We start from the raw sequence: 27274 nt of genomic DNA, 5'->3' as shown, positions 1-27274 counted from the left end.
TGTGTGCCCCAACACAGGTTTATTTTTTTATTTATAATTTACATGTACGTTATGCTAATAAATTATGTACATTATTGGAAAATACACTAAAAAATAGACATTTTTAAAGGATGAAAGAAAACATAAGTAGAAGATTCCAATGTCTTCCCAAATATTGATGGACCTGTCTTGTCTGCTCTGTTTTTTTTTTAATTAAGATTATGATAGTTAACAACCTTGTGAAATTTCAGTTGTACATTATTGTTAGTCATGTTGTGGGTACACCACTTCACCCTTTGTGCCCTTCCCCCACCTCCCTTTCCCCTGGTAACCACCAATCAGTTCTCTTTGTCTATATGTTAACTTCCACCTATGAGTGGAGTCATACAGAGTTCGTCTTTCTCTGTCTGGCTTATTTCACTTAACATAATACCCTCAAGGTCCATCCATGTTGTTGTGAATGGGATGACTTTGTCCTTTTTTATAGCTGAGTAGTATTCCATTGTATATTTATACCATAGCTTCTTTATCCAATCATCAGTTGCTGGGCACTTAGGTTGCTTCCACGTCTTGGTTATTGTGAATAATGCTGCGATGAACATAGGGGTGCATGGGACTTTTGGAATTGCTGATTTCAGGTTCTTAGGATAGATACCACAGCAGTGGGATGGCTGGGTCATAAGGTATTTCTAACTTTTTGAGAAATCTCCATACTGTTTTCCATAGTGGCTGCACCAGTTTGCATTCCCACCAACAGTGTATGAGAGTTCCTTTTTCTCCACAACCTCTCCAACATTTGTCACTCTTGGTTTTGGATATTTTTGCCATTCTAACAGGTGTAAGGTGATATCTTAATGTAGTTTTGATTTGCATTTCCCTGATGATTAGTGATGATGAGCATCTTTTCATGTGCCTATTGGCCATCTGTATATCTTCTTTGGAGAAACGTCTGTTCATGTCCCCTGTCCATTTTTTGATCAGGTTGTTTGATTATTTTGTTGTTGAGCTGTGTGAGTTCTTTATATATTATGAAGATTAACCCTTTGTCGGATAAATAACTTGTAAATATTTTTTCCCAATTAGTGGGCTGTTTTTTTGTTTCAATCCTGTTTTCCCTTGCCTTGAAGAAGCTCTTTAGTCTGATGAAGTCCCATTTGTTTATTCTTTCTATTGTTTCCCTCTTGTCTGCTCTGTTTTGAAGACACTGATTTACTTAAAGAATATGGGTGACATATTTCTAAGCTCATTAAATGAGCAAATCTTCCTGTGTTTGCAAATTCAACATCAGCCAGTCCTCTCAGGTTAGTGTTAAGATTACCAGCTATCTCAAAATTAGTTTGAACTTGAGCTGACCCTTACGCTGTAGGAGAGATGGTGGCAGAGCTGGCGATGTCAGTTGACAACAGGCCCAGAATGCCCCGATCCCCACAGCAGGATTTGCCCACCTTCTTCTTCCCTCGACGTGGAATGCCCTGCTACCTTACTCTACCACCACAACTACTACCCTTCCCAACCCAAACCTCTGCTCTTCTCCAGGATGTCTTCCCGGAGTCTCAGGCTGGTCAGGTGTACCGTCTCTAAGCTCCCACAGCCCAGTATGGCTACTTCCACTCTGATATTTACTCTGCTGCACTGGATTGATGTGTTAAACCCGCAGCTCCCTCCCTCAATTGTGAACCACAGGGCAGGGGGTTGCTCTCCTCATCTTTGTATCCCCAGCTACCAGCAGACGCAGACATGGACATCCCCACACACAGCCTCTCAGCACTCACATTCTGAGATTTGAGCACTCTTGGGTTCACGTGCAGGGCAGGCCAGGAGGGCCAGGGAGTTGACCCAACCCGCCCCTTCCCCAGGATCCTTCAACTAACGACTACAGGATTGGGGGAATAACAATGGGGTTAACCCTTGCCCCATGGGTGGTAACTTTGAGGCAAGTATTCTATACAGTCTCTGGGGGGCCCCAGGGTGACCCAACCCCAGTTGCCCACAGCAGTCACCTGCTCAATAACACATATTTTATTAGCTTCCTTCCTTTCCCTGCCTCTCTTCCTCACTCACTGACCAGTGTTTCATAGGATCACCTCCAAAATCAGCCACTAGCATTCCAATCTTTATCTTGGGGGGAGCCAGCCCAAGACACTGACCTATATTAGGTGTTGGACAAATTCTAATTAATGAGGGTCTGTTGAGCAATTTCTATGTCCCATCCATGGAGGGTTCAAAGTGGGGAAAGCTCACTGGGCTGGAGCAGTAGCAGAAGGTTCCTGAGGAGGTGGACTGAGCTGGGTCATTCAGGATGGGCAGGGTGGAATAGGCAGACAGCAGCCAAGATGGAATTCCCAGGAGAAGGAAGAGCATGAGCAAAGATGGGGGGAAGAAGGTGACCAATCCAGAGAGCAATGAGGAAGCACTGAGTGACACATCTTATCCCTGCCCCAAGGGGTTTCCCTTTTCCATGTCTCGTTCCCAGTTCCTCTTTCCCTGAGTCCAGAGCCTTGGCAATAGACTTCGGGCTTGGCATCTTGGGGGAGGGGCTTCTAAGACATTCCATGCACTGGCAGAGAAGCAGGCTCGCTCCCTGCCCCAGACCTTTGGAACAACCCTCATTAATAGCTTTTCCAAGACAGGCAAAGAGATTAGGCCGACTTCTGGGAAGGCTGATGCCTCCACCTGCCCCCTCTCCCCATATCTGGAGAACAGAGGGAGACAGAAGGAAGGGACTCTCTCGGTTCCTCTGTTGATCGTTAGGCGCAATTAAAAGCAGATGGAAAACAAATCTGGGCACACCAAGAGTGGGCCCTGTAAATCCCCTTATCCACCCTGTCCTCAGGGGGGTCCTCCTGAGCTGGCAGCCATCTAGGCAGTGGTGGCAGAGGCAGCAGCAGTGACATCCCTCCTGGGCACCCACACTCAGCCAGAAAGGGCACACCAGCTTGTCCTGAGGGAGCAGACTAAGCACCTTCCCTTAGAACTGAGCTCAGAGAGAGCTGGCCTAGGAGTCCAAAAACCTCATGCCCAAGCTGGCTCTGCCATCTGCTAGTTAGCGGTACTTGGGTGAGTCCTTTACCCTACCCATGACTCAGTTTCCCCAGCTGTACAATGAAGGAACTGGATACTGTCTAATGTCCCTTCAGCTCTGGGGTTTTATGTCCTAAGTCTGAGCTGCTTTCTGCCCAAGATTCTTCAGCCTAGAGATTCTGAGATGCTGACCCACAAATCTCAAACGAAGCTGCTCTGGGGTCCCAGGCTGTTGTAAAGACTGTGACAATTTGGAAGGAAGGAGGCCCAGTATTTGAACACTCTGGCAGGTTCCACGGAGAAAGGATCCTACACTGGCCCTTCCCTGAGCATCCCAGGCCTCAGCAATGCCAGGCCACATATTTAGAGTCAGGTTGCCTCTGACTTCTAGCAAGAATGGGTTCACATAGAACAAATCAGGCAGTTAACCATGTTTTCTCCTTGTACAGGGTCTCTGGTCCTGAGGGACACCATGGATACTGTGATCCAGCAAGACCAAAAGGAGCTTAGCACCTAGTCATTCATTGGAGCCTGCCATCTTGTGATTCTTCCATGCCAAGAGGACAGGCCTGGAAGAATGACACGGTCTTTAGTGGAGGAGGTTAAACCCCAGGGAAACTTCCACACTGGTGTGAGGTCCCAGGGACCTGGCTACTTACGTCCTGGGAGAGTGCTCTAAACTGATACACCCAAGGCCCCACCCCACCCATCCAGAGGCAAGGATAAGCCAATGTGGCTTTTCCAGGAGTCTTCAGATTTGGAGATGACTTGGGTGGGTCCTACCACAGTTAGAGCCTCTCCCGCGGTCAGTTGTCCACAGGTGAAAGCAAATCGGTTCAGTAGCATGGGCCCTGCCCGGACAGCTGGGCCCTGGGAAGTCCTTTACACCCCGACAGAACACCGCATCCATCGGCCCCAGCCAGCCACCTTGAAAATAAAACAGATCCAAATTAGAACTAGAGTAAAATACAATTTTTCACCCATCAGATTAGCAAACATCAAAACAACAACAACAATTGATAGCACGCTTTGTTGGTCAGGCTGTGGGGAAATTGTCACTCTTCCCACTGCTGGTAGAGGTTTAATTGTTACAGTCTCTGTGGAGAATAATTGGCAATAAGTATCAAGATTACAAGCACATATACCCTTTGACCAACAATTCCAGGTCTGGGAACTGTTGCTGCAGAGATCTGTACTGCGAAATGACGCCTATACGAGATTATTCACTGCAGCATTGTTCATAAACGCTAAAGAGGGAAACGACCTAACTCAACAAAGAACTGGTTGAATAAATCACAGATCAGCCATACGATGGAATACCATGAAGCAGTAAAAATAAAAAAAAAAAAAATCAAGGCATTCTTTAGACACCATTATCCAAAGTCCTCCAAGACCGGAGTAAACTCAAGAGGCAAGGTACAGAACCACGTGCAAAGTGTGCAACCTTTTGTGGAGAAAAGGGGGGAAATAAGAAATAGACATTTAAAAATTCATGCCTTCCCTCTCTGAGGCAGGGTGGAAACTCAAGAGCCTTGAAACGAACTTGCCCTGGCCACTTCTCCACTTTGGAATGAGGAGCAAATGAGGTAATAGACGAAAGTCAAGAGCTCTGGACACTGTTGGACCAGGGGACGGCATGGCTAGAGACAGCCTGGAATTAATCCTGTCCCCAGGCCTCCGTCTCACTCCCAGGACCCTCTCAATTACAAGCTAACCTCAGGAAATAAGTTTAAGTACGCTACCCGACCCTTACCCATTGTCCTGGGCCAATGAGGACAAAGCAGAGGCGGGGCTTCATATGTAAATAGACCTTGGGTCTTGTAAGAGCAAACCGTTCCCAGGTTCCCGCGTATTCCGGTGGTCGGTGATCCGTGCGCTGTTCACAGGGCAAGTGAGGGTTGGGTTTCAGCAAGAGCCATCAGGCTGACGTGTATGCCCCCTATTTGAAATTGATTGCTTGTATTGTTTTCTTTGTATTTAAACTGCAAATTGATTTTGGGGTTTGAGTTGTGTATAAGCTGAAAGTGAAAGATATTTTATATCTAGTTGTTTGCATATATTTAAGCAAACCTGATTTAAGTTAATACTGGGGTCCCCTGAGGATATTTTCCCCTTGAAATGAGATCCTAGATGTTATTCGTGGTTGAAAAATCAGATTATGAGCGTCTCAAGGGCCTGGGAAGAAATCTTTTCTTCTTTTTTTTTTTTAGGGGCAGTATTCTCTTGGGAATACAGTAGGTGCTTAGGAAATGTTTGCTGAAATAATTATCTAATTTAAGTAGGAATCTCAGAGGGAAGCTGGGGAGGTCTTGCCCCCTCCCTCATTGATTGCAGCTGGCTAGGAAGCCAGAGCTTCAACGCGGAGAAGCAGTGTGGGCAGGGCCCAGCACCCACGCCTGGCCTGCATCCTCCATGCCCCTGCCTGGGTGCACATACCCTTCCCTCCTGGGGCCTCTTGTTTCCTGCCTGGAAATAAGGGTGGCAGTGATGGCATTGGTAGGGCAGGTCACTGCTGATGTTGGGCGTGGTCCCCCAAGTGAATGGTGGCACGTTCCTGAGATAGGGGTGCGATGGCCGGAATGTGAGGGGCCAGAGGCAGTGATGGACTGCGGCGGCCCAAGAGCTGAACAAATATTGACCCTAAGCAAGGCGGCCTCTTGAAAGCCCTCCACAGGATGCCTCTCGCTGTTCACCTATCTCCAGCCACCTTCATGGCAGGGTACCTCCAGCTCATGGGAGGAGGGGTGCTGACTCTCCCTCTGGGGCCCAAGGCCAAAACCCAGGCCCAGAGACCTTGGGCGGGGGACACCACGTTGGCCTCTCTGCTCCCAGAGTGGGGTTCCAGATCTTCCAGGCCTGGCTCTCACTGTCCTCTGGGCTCTCCTGCCTAGATGTGGGTGGCCCCTGTCATAGGATGTGGAGCCAGGCTGCCCTTAAAATACACCAGGGAGGCCCTTGTCCCAGCTCATTTGTTATAATAGAAACCCACTATAGGCCATGAACAACTGCTTAGCATCGTCTCCCTCCTAATTATTGATAATGATAATGGCAAGTAACATTTATTAAGAACTTTCTGCATGCCAGGCACTATACTGAATGCTTTATGTGTATTAACTCACTTAATCCTCACAACCACCTTAGGAGATAGATATTTTTTTTTTGTCCCCGTTTTACAGATGTAAAAACTGAGGCACAGAGAGAATGAGAAATGCAAACAGAAAAGTCTCTCAAAGATATTGTGTCATTCGGTCTGTGAATGTAGATGCGAGGAGACGGGAGGTCCTTTGGGAAAGCTGGGTACCCAACCTCCTTTCACAGATAGGGAGACTGAGGCCCTGAGGGGAATCATTTGTACAAGGTCACCCTGGGCTGCAAAGCAAGGGCACCGAGTCAAAGGTGCTGCTGACTGGCGGACATTTCTAGGGAGCTGACCGCTGACCCTTGGGGTTACCTGAGGTCTTATCTTCCGAGAATTCCAAGCGTTTTGTTTTCTTTTCCTGCAGGCCTGATACTCTGGGCAAACACGGCCAGCGCCTCTCCCCACTGGATATCTTTCTCCTTTCCCACCTCGCTCACCCTAACCCTGACGTTTTCTCACATTGCCCCAGCAAATTGCTTTCCAGGTCCCAGTCACTGGGCCCTCTCTTCTGTGGCTTCTCCAGTATGTTTTAGAAAAACCTCTATTGGCCTCTCACTTACCCTACTTGCCCCATGAAGGCATCAGACTGGATGAGCCCCGAGATGCCTCCCTCTCTAGCTCTGAGGTACTGGGAATCTCAAACTCTATTTCTGTACTCAGCACAGAGTGACTGCTGTCTCCACCTGGACCCTGCTCCGACCCTGCAGCCAGCTGGGGTCTCCCTCTCAGTTTCACAGCCAGGTTGGGAGGAGGTCAAGGATGGAGACAGGAAGGGTGGGGGAGCTCAGAGTGGGTATTCAAGAAGGGCTTCACTGCGTTGTCACCCCCCAGTCTCCCAACCAGATTTCATCACTCCATTCCCACACACTGTTCCAGCCTCCAAGGCCTGGTCCAGACCCCTATGACTCCTCTGCCAGCAGGGGAAGGAAAGGGAATTTGAGCTGGATGGGATGGGGTAAGCACCTTCCGGGGGTAGGGGGGAGGCACCTGCAGCCGGCTGGCCTCACAGCCTGGCCTCCCCTCAATGATGCTGAGGAGCCCTGGCTGGAGATGGGGATGGGCCCCTCCAATTCTGGCAAGGGCAGTGCCTTCTGCTCAGAAGGAAATACAGCCTCTGTGTGAGTGCCTCGGCCTACCCTACCCGGGCTCACCCTTGCCTTCCTAGGTCAGTGACCTCTGGATTTCTGAGAACACTTGGGGCCTCCCATCCTCTGCCTGTCTCCAGATCAGACTCACTGAGCGGGATCCCCAAGCCGAGAGAAGCCTCCTGGGCCATCTTCTCAGTTCTCACTGCCCACACTTGGGCAAAGGGCAGGGCAGCCCCTTGGAGCTCCACACAGACTGGCACATTGGCCCACCCTCACCCCAGCCCAGCTCAGGCTTCAGTCTGAGTGGAGGCTATAGAGTCTGCGTCTTCTGGGGGTGGGAGGGTTGGTTCTTAAGGAGGCACCCATCTCCCCCACACCCTCATGACATGCATTCCCTGGCACTGAGAGACACTGGAGGCAAAGAAGGACAAACAGACACTTTCCAGGGACCAGGGACAAGCCCTCTGGGGAAATGAATCAAGTGTTGACACACTGAGCAGGACGAGAACTAAGGAGGTTTCCTGGGATGGGAGTGGGGAGCCAGGCCCAGGGCAGAAGTGGGTGCTTCAGAACACAGAGGAATCCCTCAGTTTCTTTCACCTGGTCCAGAGGAGCTGGGCATGGGAACTCCCTGAGTCAGGGCTGTGTCCTCACTCAGACCGGGGCTCCCTGAAGGCGGGGCCGTGTCTCCCCTCAGACTGGGGCTCCATGAGGACAGGGCCACGTCTCCCTTCAGACTGGGAGTGGTCTGAGGAGCAGAAGTAGGTTGTTTTCCTTATCAGATTGGAAGTTTCTGCAACAGGGACTAAGAGCCAAGGAGAGAAGTTAAAGAAGACCATTTCCAATCCATGACCAGAAAGAAGTCACTTTCTTTTTTTTTTGTCACTTTAATTGATTATCTTTATGGAAAATAAAGCCCACATACGTTCTGGATATTGAAAAAATTTCAGGTTGGTGATCAAGCTCATCTACTCTGAGAAACACATCCTCATCTACCAGGAAGAAAAAAATGAATAGTTAAAATTTCATCTCACTTGTTTTGAAAATTAGACTATCTATCCAGATGGTTCTAACATCAAGGTAAAACACAAGGATACACTCTCAGCAATACTTCCCCGTCCTCCCCGTTCCTTCTGCCTTATGTAATCACTTACATTCACTTCTGTGTGCTTCCAGTGTTTATTTATGCAAATACAAGTAAACATTCTTGCTTCCCTCTCCCCAGAAGGAACTTGCTGGTAGCTAGAATGAGTCTAATCAAAAGTCCAGGTTTGTATCCCAGTTGTGACTCTGACCTGTTTGACTTTCACACTCCTGCCCTGAGTGGAAGACATCCTGCAGCCCTGCTTGCTGTGAGGAAGGAGGCAGCCTATGTAATGGCCCAGTATACAGCAAGCGCTCAATAAGTGCTTATTGGTTTGGCATTGTTTTAAAGAAGAAACTACCTGAATTCTGTTCCTCCTGCCCTTAAATTGGGCTTAGCTGGGCTTATTGGCAAGTGGATTTGGAGAGAAGAGCTCTTAAAGTGAAGAGGGTGGATTGTGGGGAGGAGACTGAGAAGTGGGGTGAGGCCGATGCAAATGTAGAGGCAAGTGGTACTTCTGAGGTCTGTGGGTTCTGAGAATCTCCCGGCGAGGTGTCCTGGGCCTGGGAAGAGAAGTCCTGCCCCTTGTTTCCCTTGCAACTCAGGCCCCAGCAGCCTCAGAGGCCAGGTTTAAAACCCTATCTAAGGTACACAGCATTATCTCTGTTCCTCCCGGCCTGGGAGCCCAGGCCTCCCCGAGGACCTGGCTCCTACTGCTTTGTTAATATTTACTGGCGCTGGAAAACAGCAGGCACACACAACATGGGCCATCTTCCCCGCCAGAAACACACACGGGCTATGGGAGCACCACACCTGCAGATCACCTCTGAGGGTCCCCGTGAGCCCCTTCCACAGCCAGGCAGGCACCAGCATCAAGTCCCCGCACACCCACTGGCAGCCAAGGCAGGGAGGAGCAGTGAGACAGATGACAGAGACCTCGCTGTCCAGCACACATATGGCCTATCCAAATCGAGATGTGCTGTAAGTACAGGATGCCACAGATTGTGAAGACTTAGCATGAAGAAATACTGTAAATTATCTCAATAAGTTTTCATATATTGAATAGCTGTTGAAATAATATTTTGGGATATATTAGGTTACATAAAGATATAAAATATACTATTAAAATTAATTTCACCTGTTCATTTTAGTTTTTTAATGTGTCTACTAAAGAAGTTTCAAATACAGAGGTGGCTCACATTATAGTTCTGTCGGACAGCACTAACCAGGAGGGCTACAGAGCACAGATCTTGGAGGCTATATCTCCTGCCCGACCCGGGATATGATCACACCACCTCCTCTTCCAGCCTCTGGAGACTGGGGGTCCGCTGAGGACGGGGGCCTACTGAGGTCAGGAGCCAGGTCTCCCCTCTCTCCTAATTTCCCAAGTGCTGAGACATTTGGGAGGGGAGAAAGAGGGCAGTGTGGGAGCTGGCCATCCACGCCCTCTGCCAAGTCAGTGGCAGCGTGGCCCAGGGAAGGCCAAGCCCCCAGCCCTGTGGCCCGCCATTACAAACCTCCTCTGCCTTGATCGATGATCAGATTAGAAGCTGTTCATTCCACTCAGTTGGTCTTAAGAGGAGGCATCGTTTTCCCAAGACTTGAGATTCAGCCATTCAGCAAATTGTGGAACACACCTGGGTCAGAAACGGCTTGGAATGCTCACAAATTACAAAATTTCATGGAGAATCCACAAATAAATGTAGTAAAAGTCATGGCACAAAATCTATCTCCTTTCAGCTTTTACTCACTCGGCCTCATTCCACCATTTTTAGACACACAAATCCTTCCTAGGAGAGCTCTTCTTGGAGTGGAAGACCCTCCAAGTCTACTCTTTTCCAAGCTCAACATTCTAGCTCTTTACCCACCTTTCACAAAGGCTCCCTTCCAGGTCCTTGGCCCGCTGTGCACTCCCTGCCCCTCCTCACCATGTCTCTCTCCCACCTCTCCTCCTCCAGCTGAACTCAGTTCCCCTCATGTGCCTTGTGCTGCTGAGCCCAGCAGGTCAGTCACCTCCCTCATTCTGGATATGACACGTCCATTAACCTGGCCTATGATTGCCTTGCTCTTCAGATTGCTGCACGTCACTGCTGACACACCAGAAGTTGTCAACAAGACTCCAAGTCTTTTGTACTAAGTCCCTCTGCCCCCACCCTCTTAGACAATTGGCACTTGGGACCCCATTGCAGGGCCTGGAAAATGCCATCTTGTATCATCATATCCTCATGGCCACCTGTCGTGGCCTTCCTGCTCCTGATTCTCTCACTGGTTGTTCACTTTTCCTCCCAGTGGGATCAGCATCATATCTAGGCCCGCCTCCAAGTCGTAGCTACTGGTGAGTCAGATTTCACCACCCCCACTCCCGCATAGTGCTCTGGTCAGTCCTATGGTCAATCCTCAGTCCTCATCCCAGCTGGCCTCTCAGCACCATTTGGCACATTTGGTCACTCCTCTTATTGAAGCTTTTGCTCACTTGATTTTTAAGCCATCACACTCTCCTGGTTTTCCTCCTACTTCCCTGGCCACTCCTTCCCAGCCTCCTTTACTGGTTCTTTCTCAGTTCCCCAACTCTGTAACGTTGGAATGCCCCATGCCTAGTCTTTGGACCCCTTCTCATCCTTATCTTCACTCACTCCTTTGGTGATCTCATCCAGATGAGAGGCTTTAAATATTATTTATAAACTGATGACTCCAGAATTTAAGTCTCCAGCCCAGACCTTTCCTCTGAATCCCAGACTCACATGCCCAGTTGTACACTCTCATCTCCACCCAGATGTCTAACGGGCATCTCAAACTTAGCATTCCAAACCTGACTTTCTGGTCTCCCCACTCCCAGCCACATGGCAGCCATAGGCCACACCATCTCAAGATTTCCAGTCATGTCAACTCCATCCTTCCGGTTGCTGGGACCAAAAATCTTGCAGTCAAATTTAACTCCTCTCTTGCTCTCACATCCCATACCCAATTTGTCAGCAAATCCTGCTGGCTCTATCTTCAAAACATATCAGAATCCAAGCATTTCTCTGTCACTTCCAATCTTTTCAAGCCACTGTCATTTCTTGCTTGGATTTTTGCAGGAGCCTCATGACTTTTGCCCTTGCTCTTGAGATCACTAGTTTCCCTGCTCTGTCCTCCACACCTGTAGTCTAGTCTCAATACAGCAGCCAGGATCATCCTGTTAAACCTAATTCGGATCCTGAGCCTCCTCTTCTCAGACCCTCCAAAAGCTCCTGCCTCCCTCAGAGTAAAAGCTGAAGGCTTCACCGGGGCCCCCAGGCCCTGCATGATCCAGCCCCCCTTTCCCTCTCTGCTCCATCTCCTCCACACTCGCCATCGCTCTCTCTGCTCCAACCATCCCAGCCTCCTTTGCGCTTCTCCAACACCTCAAGAACTGCCAGCCTTCTCCAGATGGCCTCACAGCTCCCTCCATCCTTCAGGCCTTTGCTCAAATGTCATCTTCTGAGTGAGGCCTTCCCTGACCACCCCCCTGGGAATTGCAACCCTACTCTGGCACTCTTTAATCATCCTTTTCCACTTAATGTGTCTCTATAGCACTTTTTTCTTTCTAATATATTTTATACTTTTCTGACATTTTGTTATTGTCAGTCTCCTACCTCTAGAACATAAGCTCTAGGAGGGCAGGGATTTGGGGCTGTTTTGTTCACAATTGTATCGCGAGCTCCTAAAACAGCATCTGGCACACAGTAGATGTTCAATCAACATTTGTTGAATGAATAAGACAGGACTAACGACAGAGCCCTGGCCGCCGTTGCATCCACTGGAAAGTCCTCTTCTAGACCAATGTGGATTCATTAAGCAATACCCTTGGCGTATGACCTTTTAATTTATTACATAATTTACTTATTCTGATTTTCACTTATTGTCTGTCTTCTACTGTGGAACATAAGCTCCATGCAGGAATTTTTTGGTCTATTGTGTTCATTGAAGTATTCCAGTGTCTAGAGGAATGCCCAGCAAATAGTAGAAACTCTGTGAATGTTTGTTGAATGAATGGATGACCGTTTGTCCAGCTGCTTATCCATAAAACCACTTCAGGGTCCCAGCTGTATTTCTCCATCTTGAACATCAAAGTACCCAAGAGACTTTATCAAGAACTTTGTGGAGTTTCCTCATTTCCCACAATTTCCACATTTTATAGTCTCCAGTCCTCCCGAGAGTCAGAAAAATCTATTAGTCAGCCATCTTAGTAAGAGAAATACACATTAAAACTAGATTTTTCTGCCACCCGATCATCCAGCAACAGTAAGATCTGAAAGTTTAAAAACACACTGTGAGCCAAAATACAGGGAAACAGACCATCTCATGTATTCAAGATGGGGACAGAAATTGGCACAACTTCTACGGAATTTGACAATCTGACAATGTCTATGAAAATTAAACATGCACATATTCTTTGGCTCAACAATTCCATCTCTGAGTATTTATTCTATAGAAACACACACATACCACATATATCAAACATGCAGGAAGTAACCATATGCAAAGTTATTCATTGTAGAAATGTTGATAAGAGAGAAAGGCTGGAGACTGTGGGTGGCTGGTTGAATAAATGACGGGGCATCCGTATCACGATGCTCCAAGGGCGTTAAAAGAATGAGGCAATGCCACATGAAGTGCTGTGTAAAAGCTCCAAGATATATTATTAGAGGAAAAGAAAGTTCAATTAAAAATGGCAAGTGAAATATGCTACCATTTGCCTTCTTGAAAGGGTAGCTACATAATACACATACTTGATGGTAACACTGGTTGCCTTTGAGGAGGGGAAGTGGAGGCTGGGAGTCAGGGGTGAGAGGGAGACTTTGCCTGTGTACTCCTTGGTACATTTTGAACTGTATTCCATGGGTGTTTCTTACCTATATCTCAATACTCTTGGTTTTAATTGGCCTGACACAAGCAGCCATGGTGAGCCTATGCTGGCTCCTTCACTTATTAGTGCTCATGAACCATTCCTTTCACAATCTACAAGGATCCTGACCCAGACTGCCCTCAGCTGTGCAGTTGCAGATTCCAACCTCCTCCTCTTTTTGAAACTCGGAACCACATTTTCCTTTCACCAGGTGCCCATGCTCTGAGCTTTCTCAGGGGGGACCGAGTGGACCCAGCAGTCTTATTAAGCTTCCTTTGTGCCTGAAATGTCATTTTATGGGGAGAAGGCCCCGTACTCCCCATGAACAGCTGGTGGGGAGGGGTTCATCCCACCTCCAGGGCCCCCTGGGCTTCTCTTTCTTCTCCGGATGTGGCCCTGATCTCTGGGTCTGAAGGCCAGTCTCCTTGTCTCTGGTAGAAGGGCAGCAACGATACCACCCCAGGAGCGCCAGCCTTTCTTCACTTCCCACTCGTGTTATGCCATCAGGCCCAGCCACAGCCTCCTCCTCCCTTGGTCTTGACTGGCTCTGATCCTGGCTAAACAAGCTTGGGTTGCCCCTGGCATCTTTCACAAAGTTCCGTCTATTTTTGTCTTCCGGGCACCATCTTTACAGGCCCGTGGCCCTGCCTCATATTTGCCCTTCCCTTCTCCCTTGAAACCTTTTTAAAACAGCACTCTGGCAAAGAGCTCCCATGCCGCCCACTGATTTCCTTGGCCACCTCCCCGCTTTCTTCATCACTGGGACACAGATTCCCTGTGTGTGACTGCACAGTCTGATGTACATTTTTGGGAGCTTCTCAACCCTCTAGAGACAGCTGTCCCTCCCAGAGCTTCGTGCCATGGAATCCTGCCTATCTTGCCGCTGAAATATTGGCAGGCTGACTTTGGAAGTCTTACTACAGGCCCTCAGCAGCTCTCGTCTGGAAGGTTGCAAGAACCTCCCTGCTTCAGTCTGAGCTTCTCCCAGGGTCTCCCATCCGTTCTCTGCACCAGCACTGGTTGATCTTTCTCAAATGCACTGCTAACCGCGCCCCTCCACTGCTGAAAGCCAGTCAAGACCCTACAGGATAAAATCCAAGGTTGCAGCATGATTTGCAAAGCCTACCGTGGTCTGGTTTCTTGTCACCTGTACCTCCACCTCTCTCTCTCTCTCTCTCTCTCTCTCTCTAACTGCATCTTTTAACTAAATATCTAATTGTGCACACTTCCCTGGACACACTATATTATTTCATATCTCTATGCTTCTGCTCCCGCTGTTCCCTCTACGAAGGATGACCTTCCAAATGCTCTTGAAAGGGGTGCTCAAGACCTCACTCGGTCACCTTTTCCGAGAAATTTTCCCTGACCCCACAGGTAGGGCAAACTCTGCTCCTCTGGTTTCTCTTTGCATCCTGGCCCAAGACTTAGCTCTTACCACACACAGCAGACACTGCTCTTTCTACCTAAGAGCCATTCCACCCTGCCCTTTTCTCTTGCCATCAGAACCCCCACCTTTTCGGGTGGCAATGTATCCAGGGCCAGGGGATGAATCAAGGCTCATTTAAGCTCTCATAAGCATCCTATTCCCAGCCACCTGACCCTCACCTCCCCTGCCTCCCTTACCACATTCCCTCTCAGTTCTGGTCAATGAGACATGAGAAGTAGTTTTCTGAAGGGGGTTCTGGGAAACATTTTTCTTCTCTGATAAAAATACAGCCCCATTTTTCTCCTTGGTTGTTTTCGTTTCTGCCTTGAATATAATTGTAGGAGGCATCACAGCCGCCATCTTGCAACCATGACACAAGAAGCATATGGACAAAAAGCTAACATCTTGAGGATGGCAAAGCAGGAAGACAGAAAAAGCCTGAGTTTTTCATAACCTCGCTGAGTCCTTTCACCAAACCTGGAGCCACCTGCCTCCAGACTTCCTGCTGTGTGAGATTGATAAATGTCTTTATTGCTCAAGCCACTGTCCACTGGGTATTCTGTTACTTGAGACCAAATGAATTCCAAACTACTATAGCATGATATATGAAAATGCCCTTGTTGGAAGTCTCTGTCTAGATGATATGCTCTTGAGAGCAAGAATGGTGTCTGATTCCTCTTGGTGTTCCCAGAGGCTAACGCACTGACTCAATAAATGATGATCCAGTTGAACTGAACCACCTTCCCTTCTCTGACTATTATGAATAAGGGACAGGTTCACTTTTATCCCAGCTTTCCCCTATCACTGCCACTCTGCCTGTCCACTCTGCCAACCAATCCTCCTTCCTCCATTCACTTCCCCCAACCCTCTGAAAGATGAAATACCAGTCAAGAACTAGTTGGACATGCTGCCCAGGCAAGTCCTCGCAGATGAGGTCCCCACCCTCTGTGTCCCACCCCAGGCCAGATGGGCTCTGTGCATCAAGACAGCACTATCCCTGTCCTCCTGCTCCCCCTGCGGCTAGAGGGCAGGACACAGCCTATTAGCCCCCACCAGAGGGTCACTCCTTCCCAGTGTCTGGATCCAGATTCCTGTTGCTTCTGAGAATCTCACCTTCACTCTCTTCAGGAACAGAAGTTCCTTGAAAGCAGAAACTTGGCCTTCAGGATGGACCCCAGCCTAGCCAAGTGCAGACACCTAAGTAACAAAGAGGGCACTGCGTCAGCCACTCCCAACTGTGCTACCTACTGCCTTCCCCAGTGCTTGGCCCAGGACAATGTGAAGTTCCAGAATGAACCACCAGCCCTGTGCTCCTGTCTGACTCATTATTAATAGAGCTAATTATTTAAGGTACACAGTATACTTTTTAAATCTAACCAATGCTGAGCACTTAAACTGCTGATAGCTTTCCATATGGATGACTGAGGGCTCCAGATAAGTGTACTAAATACTGAACACAAAATTCGTCTTCTGGTAAAACGTAACAGAGAGTGTCACCCAGAGACAGCTCTCTGCTTGCCCGCATTCTCATCTGGTGACCGACCTTGCCTAGGGCCTCATGCAATAACCCTGTACTCCCTCCGTGAAGCCTGCAGACCATGGGCCTGTAAGAGGGCTCAGGCCGACCCCCCGGGGGCTCTCCAACATGCTCATCCATTTCCGCTCCCACCAACCAAATCACATGAGTCCCAAGAGCCATTGTGTTTGTCCCAAACCTGCCTACCAACGTGCTTGTTACTGTAATTATGTAATTTAATTAAATAAGACACTAAACAATGAAAAATGACTGTGAAAAGCAAGAGTTTTCTTCTTTTTCTTAAAGATCCAAGTTGGAATGTTTTGGAAGAGTTTGGTAATAGCAAGCCACTGAAAAGAATTGCCATTGAGTTAGATGTGAAAGAGACAGAGTGGTACTGGCAGGCTGGGTTTGGGACATGGGGGCAGGGGTCAAAAAGTCTGGAAGGATCCTGCCCTTGGCTGGTTCTTAAGAGGTATGAAGTTCTTGCTCCACTTTAAATAAATCAAAACTGGAACCCAGGGAAGATAGAGGGTCATGGGGTGGTTTATGCAAGAAAGAAATTCCAGGCTCAGGAGTGTCTGTGCCCAGGAGAAGGCCTCAGCTATCCATCAAAAGGCTGGCAGATGTTAGCACATCCGTAAGTCTCCAGTTAAAATGAAATATGCATACTGTAAACGTCTCATTTTTTTATGATTCCCGTTCTGACCAGCCAGCTACAGCCCCGATGGTATTAGATAGGAGGGCTTCACCGCGCCAAGTGTAAACCCGACAGCAGCGGCCTTATCACACTGAACCTTCGTTTCCTCGGGGATTATCATTTGACTTGCCTCAGACAGCCGAGAAGATTAATTGGGAGAGCGAAGTGGTTAGAAGAGCGCCCAGCACATAGTAAGCACTCAATTCGCTAGCCAACTCCTTAAGCAAGCCAGAAATCTCGGAACCACTCCCAGCGCCTCCCTCTCCCTCATCTGCCGTCTCCTTCTACCCAGCCTATCATTGCAATCATGCCAAGTCTACTGCTAAAAAACCTCCTGACTGTCCTGGGAGCTCCGTCCCCAGGCAGCCACGGGGCCAAGCCCCCACCCCGCCTGCCTGGAGGACGGCACCAGGTCCCCACTAGTTCTGCTGCTTCTACTCTTCCTCCCAGCCCGCAGTCCAGCCTCATCTAGCAACAAGAGGGACGTGTCAAAAACATGAATCTGATCATGTCGCTCCCTTGCTTAAAACTCTTCAATAATTTTTCAGACTCCTTCAAATAGCCGAGAAAGCTCTACACACACACACACACACACACACACAGAGCACTCCAGCTGCACGAGCCACTTGTCAGCCCCTCGGAGTGCACTGTGCCCGCTTTTGCCTCAGGACCTTTGTACATACTGCCTATCACCTAGAATAGTCCTTATCCTTCTTGAACAGGTAAATGCCTCCTCATCCTTCAGGCCTCTACTTAAATACCATTTTCTTAGGAATGCTTGCCCTTTCACTTATACAAAAAATACTTATTTATGGGGCCATGTGGTTAAGTTTGCACATTCTGTTTCAGCGGCTGAGGGTTTTGCTGGTTCAGATCCTGGGCGCGGACATGGCACTACTCATTAGGCCATGCTGAGGCGGCGTCTCACATAGCACAACCAGAGGAACACAACAGTGAGCAAGACAGACAAAATCCCTACCCTCATAAAGCTTATATTCTAGTGGGAAAGAAAGATAATAAGCAATTACATAAATACTATTTTCAGGTGGTGGTAATAAAAGCATCTGATCAAAATATGACTTATTTTGTTATTAGAAGAAGTAAATTATTAGAAGAAATAATATTTTAATTGTTTAAGAAAATTAAGTTTCAAGAATATATCAAAGGCATTTATTTATATCAAATATATGATATAAAATATGATATATACATATTGTGCATAGAGACATAGAACAATGACTGTTAAAATTTAGTTCTAGAATGTTGCTTGTGTAATTTTGAAAATGTGACTCTAGCATGTTCTCCCAATCAAAAAATAAAACAAAAGACAATGGCATTGCTCATGCATATACACACGCGAACACACATACCTCAAAACTGACATGTGGAGCCTATCACAGGTCACAGGTTCACACACGTCTATACACAAAGATATAGCAGACTCGAAACATCACACACACAAACACACACACACACTCAGACAGTCATAAACACACAGAGACCGGGGGCTGGGTGTGAGCACCCACACACACAAACTCGCCCTGCCTGCTGGAGGTATAGTTGCCGCAGGTGGCAAGTCTCTCTCCTCCTAGGACATCATCGTTCAGATGATAATCAGCAGCTGGGGTAGCAACAGGAGGCCCTAAATTCTCCCTCCACTCCCAATAGTTACCCAGCAACCTGACCCCTGGCAGAGGCTGAGGTTAAATTAAAATATAGAGAGATCAGGTACATTGTAATTTTGTGGCCACTCTCTACTCTGACCTCTGCTCACCCCCCAAGCCCAGCATCACACTCAATAGTCCCCTATCACCACCCTGACTACCCCACTCACTGCACACGCACACCCAATCACACACTCTGCTCACACCCACGTAATCCACAGCCACACGTCCCTGCGCTCACGCCCACAAACCACACACTCGTACACAAGCCCATCCCACACACCTGGAGATGCAGGTCAGCTACTGGGCTTCTTGGCAGATGGGAAGATCTCGGATGTGAACCCTAGCTCCCCACCCCTCCACACCCACACGTACCCAGTGCCCATGCCCTGCCCTCTCTCCTCACTACTGCCTGAAGGTGTGAGTCACTTCTCTTACGCCCAGAGCCAGCCTTGCAGGGCAAAGTGGTACCCCCACCCCCAGCCACAAGCCAGCCTCCAGGCCTCCCCATTGTCCAATGGCACCTGACCCACTTGCCACACTGCTCATCAGCATCCAAGGAGAGGCCAAAGTCTTCAGGGACAAGGTCCCTCCTGAGCCGGGCGGGGCAAGTCACAGGATCTGAGATGATGTCAGGGCACTAGGGACATCAGGAACCCAGGGAGGCTTGACCCTTGAGCAGAGGGCACAGCTGACTGCCCAGGTCCATGTGAGCCTGGAACCCCTGAGGCACAGCTGGGCATGGCAGCAGGGCCCAGAGAATACAAGGCAATGGGGCAGCCCAGAGAGGAGTCTGCCCCATTGCTGCTGGACCCGGGGAAGGATCAAGGATGTCCTTCTACCCTCGCACCAGGGCTTGACTCCTGGGTGCCTCTAGGAGTAACAACAATGCCAAGGAGATGGTCAAAAGAGTCATATCAGAGAGTCTCTGGCAGGAGACAAGGCCAGCACCCTTTCAGAATACCTAAGGGTCTTCTCTCTGTCCCCTGGATCCAAGAGAGAACGAGGCAGCCAGCAAGCTATAAGGAGAACAGGCACAGCATGGTCCAGGCACTTCTGTGGGAGTTAGAAGAACAACCCTGGGATCCCATGATTCTATGACTTGGAGCTGAGGGATACAGAAGAGAAAGAAAATGGAGAGTGGCAGCCCTCTTCCAGCCCCCAATCTCATGACCTGCCCTCCCAGCCCGCCCAGTCCCTGTCCAGCCCAGCCCCAGGATCCCTTTATGAAGGGCTGAGAACCAGCAGTTTACCTTCCTAGAGGCCCTTTGCAGGGTCGGGGAGACCAAGACCCAACTGTGCAGGAGGACGGAGAACAGGACTAAAAGTGTTAGGGAGCTGCAGCAGGAGAAACTAAGGGCACAGTAATGAAGGACTGCCTGGTTGACAAAAGACAATTTAATTCAAGTAGCAAATACTGACCGACCACCAGCTCTGCACTGGGCACTGTGCTAGGTGCTGGAGCCACAGAGATGAGGGAATGTGTTCTCTGCTCTCAAAGAGACAAGACTATAATGAAGTAATAATAATAACAGCCAGCACCTGTATAATATTTGTGAAATGCTAAGCCCTGTTCTCAGTGTTTTACGAATCATTTGATTCTCATAACCAACCTTCTAAACTAGATACTATTATTATTCCCATTTCAAAGATGGCAAAGAAATTGAGGCATAGAAGGGTTAAGTAACTTGCCCAAGATTGAATAGCCAATACGAGAGGATTCGAACTAGATACTCTGGCTCCAGAATCTGTGCTCCTCAGCATCTCACTCTCCCCTCCTGTACGGTAGCAGCAGGCCACTTTGCGCTCATTCTCCACAGTGCTGGGAACCCCTCATCTCTCCCACCACCCCATCCCCAGCCTGAATCATCTGTCATCACACTGGGTGGTCTTCACCTATCCATCAAACACACACCCAGCATCTGCCATGTGCCAGGCCCTGTGCTGGTGCTGGAAACACAGACCCCAACAGGCCAGGGCCTGCCCCTGGGGAGTTCTGTGTTAGGGGTGAGGTCACCAGGTAAATAGGCCATCAACCCAGGGAGACAGGTCTAGAGGCAGTCTAGGGATGGGACACTCTGGAACCCCAGCTGAAGGAGCCACAGTGACAGCACCAAGAACTAGCAGCATTCATGAAAATTTCAAATCCTTTGTGCATCAAAAGACACTATCAACAGAGTAAAAAGGCAACCCACAGAATGGGAGAAAATATTTGCAAGTCATACAACCAATAAGGGATTAATATCCAGAATATATAGAGAACTCCTAAAGCTCCACAGCAAAAAAACAAAAACCTGGGGCCAGCCTGGTGGCGTAGCGGTTAAGTTTGTGCCCTCTACTTCAGTGGCGTGGGGTTCGTGGGTTCAGATCCTGGGCATGAACCTACACACTGCTCATCAAGCCATGCTGTGGCAGCGTCCAACACACAAAATAGAGGAAGATTGGTGCAGATGTTAGCTAGGGACAATCTTCCTCAAACAAAAAGAGGAAGACTGGCAACAAATGTTAGCTCAGGGCCAAACCTCACAAAAAAAAAAACAAAGCAAAAACCCAATTCAAAAATGGGAAAAGACTTGAACAGATATTTCTCCAAAAAAGATATACAAACGGCCAATAAGCACATGAAAAGATGCTCAACATCACTAATCATTAGGGAAATGCACATCAAAACTACAATTAGATATCACTTCACATTCGTTAGGATGGCTGCTATCAAAAAACCCAAATCACAAGCGTTAAGGAGGATGAAGAGAAACTGGAACCCTTGAGCATCGTTGGTGGGAATGTAATATGGTGCAGCCGCTGTGGAAAACAGTCTGGTGGTTCCTCAAAAAATTAAAAACAGAATTACCATATGACCCAGCAATCCCACCTTCAGGTATATACCCAAAAGAATTGAAAGCAGGGTCTTGAAAAGATATATGTACACTCACATTCATGGAAGCATTATTCATAATAGCTAAATCATGGAAGCAACCCAAGTGTCCATGGGTGGATGAATAGATAAGCAAAATGGGGTGTATATATATATACAAAGGAATATTATTCAGCCTTAAAAAGGAAGGAAATTCTAACATATGTTACAATGTGGATTCACCTTGAGAACATTTTGCTAAGTGAAATAAGTCAGTCACAAAAAGACCAAGACTATACGATTCCACTTGTGTGAGGGATTTGAGCAATCAAATTCACAGAGGCAGAAAGCAGAACGGTGGTTGTCAGGGGCTGGGGGAGGGGAATGGAGAGTTGTTATTTAATTGGCATAGAGTTTCAGTTGGAAAAGATGGAAAAGTTCTAGAGATGGATGGTGGTAGTGGTTGCACAACAATATAAATGTCCTTAATACCACTGAACTGTGCACTTTAAAATGGTTAAGACAGTAAATTTTATGTAATGTGTGTTTTACTGCAACAAACAAAAATTAAGTAAAGAACTAGGGGCAAAGTGTAACTCCAAAGCCAGGCAGGCTTAGGTGAGAAAGTTCCCCGGGCCAGGGACAGGACAGAGGCAACGGAGAAAGCGGTACGGGGAAAGCTGAGTGCAGATGAGGGCAGAGCTGGCCTCTGCCACCAAGCCTTGCTATGTTCTGGCGGTGTCACTTCCTCGCTAGAGGGCTCAGTTTCCTCATCTGTCTAGTGGGATTAATAAAACCTGCTCTGCCAAACCCGTAGGAAATTGTGTGTGCAAAGGGCTTGGGAAAGGATAAACTGTAAGCATATGGTATTTGAGACAGATGATAACAATTAAAAGCCACAGTTGGGAATCTGGTGGAAGTCATTAGACTTAAACACCTAGAAAACAGAAAAGTGTTCATGGAGAGCTCTGTGAATCAGAAGTAGGGCGAGCGAGCTTGAGATAGAGCCTTTCCAGAAGTAGGGACAGCACTTTTCACAGTGGGATTTCCTGTGAGGGTCATCTTGTTCAAGCCTCTGCCTCCTCCAGCCTACTCCACAAGCCCCTCAGAGCCCCTGCCCCTGCCTCCAGGAAGGCCCCAGGGCTGCAGGGAGGCCACAGCCACTTGCAGCCACGGAGTCCAAGGCAGTTTCAGACGAATCCAGCCTGGCTAAGCTCAGGGCTACTAGATTCTCACAGGGGAGGCGGGGAAGAGGTGACACGGGCTGGATGGGTAAATCTGGAAAGATTTCTGGAGGCCTGGCTGAGCCAGTCTGGTGGGGAAATGGCAGGGCCACAGCCCATCACAAACCTTGATGCAACACAGACCGGGGCCTGGTCCGCTCTGCCCCTCGCTCTCCGTGTGGCCTTGAGCAGTTACATAAGCTCTCCAGGCTTCCCTTTCCACTCTGGTAAAAATGGGGGTGAAATTTGTACCCTTCTCATGGGGCTGTTGGAAGGAGTATGAGTGAGTCCATATTCTATCCCCAGGGCCCAACAAAAGGTGGCTCTTGTTTTCATTATTATTTCTTATTACTCTGCTTCCCAAGGCTGGGGGTGGGACAGAGACGGAGAACGGAGGAGCGACTGGGAATATTGCCAGCTTGGGACAGGGTGATGCTGGGGCACCTTCCAAGTCTGTGGGACATGACTGTGACTGAAGGGTGGGCGTGAGGGGCCCCAGGGGCCTGCCTAGCGAAGGCCTGGCCTCCTGAAGTCCCCAGACATGCCCCTCCCTCCCTCTTGTTTGGCTGGGAGAGTCCCCCCGACCTTCTGTGGGAACCCTAAACCTGGCATGCTTCTTCCTCTCCCAAATTGCTCTCCTGTCAGAGGTGGGGGTGGCACCCTGGACTTTACCCTCCCTTTTGGGCTCACAAGTTCCCTGGGCTACTTGCCCTTAAAGACACAGGTCCCTTCTCATGGCCCAAGGCCGGCAGGGAGAGGAGGCAGCCCCTGAGAGCATGCATTCCAAGGAGCCACCATCTGCCTCCTCAGGTCTCTCTCCAGACCTGTCCCAGGCTACTCCTCTGTCCCTACCCCACCTCAGACACACTGACATCTGGGTCTATTGGTGACCCAACAGGTAATTACTAACCCGAGGAATAGGCGCTGGCCCTTTAAGACTGCCCTGGGAAGAGATGTCCAAATCACCCCATTGGACTTTGTATCCGGAGGCTGCTGGGGAAAACAAGGCCTGGGAGCCCTGTGCAAGCGTGCCCAGGCAGGCCCACAGCCGGGAAGTCCGGCCCAGAGAGCATCTTCTACTGGCCCCTTTCCCTCTCTATCCTTCTGACAGGCTTGCCCTGCCCGTGAATAATGGAACTCATGCTCTCTCCGATGGGCATCCTCCTGCCTGAATTGCTAGGCTTCGTTCATATCCCACCTCCTTTCAACAGATGCCTTAGCCTGGGCCATCCTTTCAATGCCCGTCTGTCACTATGCAAGAAGGGGGACCCTGGTAAGGACAACCCCATCTGTGCCTAGCACGCAGCCAGGGCCCAAGGTACTGACCCAGCAAAGACCCTGGCCTAGTAAAGGCAAAGGGGAGGTGGGGCATCTATGGGAGAGAGCCCAGAAGTGGGAGTCAGGACACCTGGGTTCTGGACCCAGCTCGGCCCTGAGCCGCCACAGGGCCTTGGAAGTGTCTCTGCCCATCTCTGAGCGCAGCGTGTCTACCTGCAGACGATGGGCCCTCACTGCCAGCCGGTACTGTGGTCCTACAGCCCTCAGGTGGCTGGTGCAGGGCATGGCCTCCACCCTCCTCCCCATGAGCCAAAACCACAGTCACATCGGGGCTAACTGAGATGGGCCAAGCTCTCTTAAACGGCTTACACCAAATGAATGGCTACATGAGACCTTTTCAAGGGCCTCAGGTGCCAGCTCCTCTGGAAAGCCAGCTTCTCTGACTGCCCCAGTGTTTGGCTCCCACGCTGAGGACTGCTCTGGTAAATATCTCCCCTCCCTGAATGGTTGGTACCTCCTTGAGGCCAGGGACTGTATCACTTTCAACTCTGAGAGTCAGAGCAGCCTCAGTGCCTGGCACATCCAAGGCCCTGGGCGAAAGTCTTTTGAGTGAATAAAGGAATGAATGTCAATGGTTTTAAAATATCAGCACTGCACACAGCGGCTGCATAATAATGTGCAGGTTGGGCTAAGGCAGACCCAAGCTCTTTCCCCAAAAGCTGGGTGACCTTAAGAAATAATCTGACCTTCCTGGCCCCCCTTTGGCCCAGATCCCACAGGCCAGTTTAGTTGGTGAGCATCAGTTAGGGGCCTGCTGCCTGCAAGGCACTGGGGTCCAGTGTCAGGGGGCCACATGGAAGAACTAGAAGACACAGTTTCTGCCCTCACAGAGCTCACTTGTGGTTGAAAGCACCCGTCTGGAATAATCTGAGAACAACAACAAGGAGAATCAGGACAGGACAGACAGAAAGACCAAAGGTCAGAATGGGAGGATGGTAAGAACAGGGTGGAAGTAATCCCAGGAGGTGAGTTCTGAACTATAGTCCCAGGATATTAGTCTCATTCATCCATCCATTGGAAGAGACATTGTTAAAAGCCAGGCCCTGAGGATACAATGGTAAATGAACACAGTCCTTCCCTTCAGGAGCTTCCAGCCTCACTGGGATGCCCGCATCTAAACCCAGGAGACCACAGGGTCTGAGAAGTGGCCTAACAGATACATAGACCATTTACCAGAAACTGGAGGAGGGGAGAGCCTCTTGGGAGGGTCAATCTTGAGAAAATCGCCACCAAAATCTGCCCCGTGGATCCAAGCTTGTAAGGGAGCAGGAGATGCAGGTAATGAGAAGGGGCAGGAGAACCTTGTGAGGCAGAAGGCACCTGGCAGGGAGACAAGGCCAATGAGGACCTGTTCTTTCTCCAGGTTCTTTGCGACCTCACCTTTGACCAACAATTTCCTGGCACTGGCTCAGGCTGCCAAGGGGGACAGAGGGGGAGGAAGAGGAGGGTAAACAGCAGGTGAGGCCAAAGGTGGCCCTAGAAGGCAAGGGGCACATTCCAAAAAGTCTCCTCAGCCTGAGGCCTGCAGCAGAGCCCGAAGTCCGAGAGCGAACCCACACCTGCATTCCAGCCATCCAGAGGCCATAAATACCTGAGAACCCACCAGAAACGATGCTTTCCCTGCCTGGGAATTCCTCCCCTCCCCCATGCACAGCCCAGCTCCCCAGCTCCCTAGTGCCCCCTTCTCCGGGAGGCCTTCTGGATTTGCTGGAAGGAGCTGAGGATTTCTACCTGGGCATGACCCCTTCCTCCCACCACCTCCTCCTCTTCTCCCCTCTCCTCGCTCCCCTTGGCCAGACTGGCTGGTGGGAGAACCCTCGAGACCTCACTGCATGTGACCCTTCTGCATAGTGCAGGGGAAGCCTGGAAATATCTCAGCCAGCAGCCAGGTTTGGGGCCACTTTGCCACTCACAGGCTGTGTGACCTTGGGCAGGTCACCAAACCTCAGCAAACTTTGGTTTTGTCATCTAGAAAACAAGGATGCTCACCGGGAACGCTTTCACAGGGCTTTTGGAAAGAGTAACTGAGATAATGTACATGAAATAAAATTAGGCCTTATTATTCTAACTGCTGGACATTGCTAGACATCACTCAAACTTTTAATTTTACTGATGAGGAAACAAGTCTGGAAAATATATGAAGATATTAGGGGATTGGGTACCCTTCCCTCCTCCTTCTCCTCTTGCTCATCTTCTTAGTTCATCCTGGCCTTCTAAATAGGGGTTCCTAAACTTTAAGGGGCATAGGTCCCTTAGAGAAAGTGATGAAAGCAAGGACATCTCTCCCTAAAATACATTCACCCGCATACCTCCAACTCTGTGTGGACAGTTTCAGGGGGTTCATTTGCCCCTGGTTGGAGACCTTGCTCCCATGGTCACAGCCCCAGGGAAGCAGGAAATGACAAGGGGAAAATCCTGAACTTCGAGGAGCAAGTCTCACTCAAAGGGTCCCCCAAAGCTGATCCTCAAGACCCTGGGAAGAAAGTCTTACCTGAGCCCCCCTCCAAACCACTCAGCATCCTCTCCCTCACCCCTACCCCTTCCCTCTCAATCCACTAAAATCCCTTGAACTGGTTAATTCCATTCTGGGCCTTGAAAGTCAAACAGAATCTTAGAGAACATCTGTACAAACCTCTTTATCTTTCCAGATGAGGAATATAAACAACAAAAGGTATACTGACTTGCTTGAAGTCACCCAGATAATCAGAACAGGATCCAGGCTGCATTAACCAACTCAGTCCCACAAGCATGCACCAAGGACCCACTGTGTGTTCTGTGCCCTGCTGGCAGGGGTGGGGCCGCCAAGAATTGATGAGCGTAACTTGATTGGCCAAGCAGGCCTAAAATCCTTGGAACGAGAGTGAAAGAGGTTACCAAGCTCCTGATTGTGTAAGAGAGGTTGCAAAATTCTAACAGCTAGATCTTGAGTTAACATGAGGGAAGCCATCTTAGGGGAAAAAGAAGCACTATTGTGCTTTACTATGACCCTGACCCACTAGTCTCTGTGAATGCATCCTAGCCTGCACATAGCTTAGATGATAAGCACCTCTCGCTTTCATAAAATACATAATCTGCTAGTTCTATGACTCCTGCTTACATATACATCCCAGCTGTGGGAAGACGATAACTTTGTTCTCTGAGTTCCCCAGGAATATGACGACCTCCAGAAAGAAAAATTCTGCATTGGTATACATCACGAATGACAGAAGAAAGAGATAATGTGGCGCCTTGAAGTTCGTCACACCAGATGGTCAACATCCCTCAACCCCCTCCTTCCCTGCCCATTTCCCCTATAGAACTACCTCAAGATTCTGCATGGTTCTTTGGGACACTAGTCCACCATCTTCTGGTTCTGCTGGCTAATCGTATAAACTT

At 49.0% G+C, this 27274-nt stretch overlaps 1 long non-coding RNA gene across 1 annotated transcript; it reads right to left on the bottom strand.

Annotated features, from left to right (window-relative positions):
• LOC138919534 (uncharacterized) lies at window positions 1-26684 on the bottom strand. The gene is made up of 2 exons (XR_011429764.1): window positions 26532-26684; window positions 1-3927 (listed from the first exon to the last, which is right to left on the bottom strand). It is a non-coding gene; the product is annotated as an uncharacterized lncRNA (long non-coding RNA).
• Between the last annotated feature and the right edge of the window lie 590 nt (window positions 26685-27274).

Source organism: Equus caballus, chromosome 20 (assembly GCF_041296265.1).
Source record: "Equus caballus isolate H_3958 breed thoroughbred chromosome 20, TB-T2T, whole genome shotgun sequence".
NCBI classification, from domain to species: Eukaryota; Metazoa; Chordata; class Mammalia; order Perissodactyla; family Equidae; genus Equus; species Equus caballus.
This window is presented reverse-complemented; position numbering and strand designations above follow the sequence as displayed.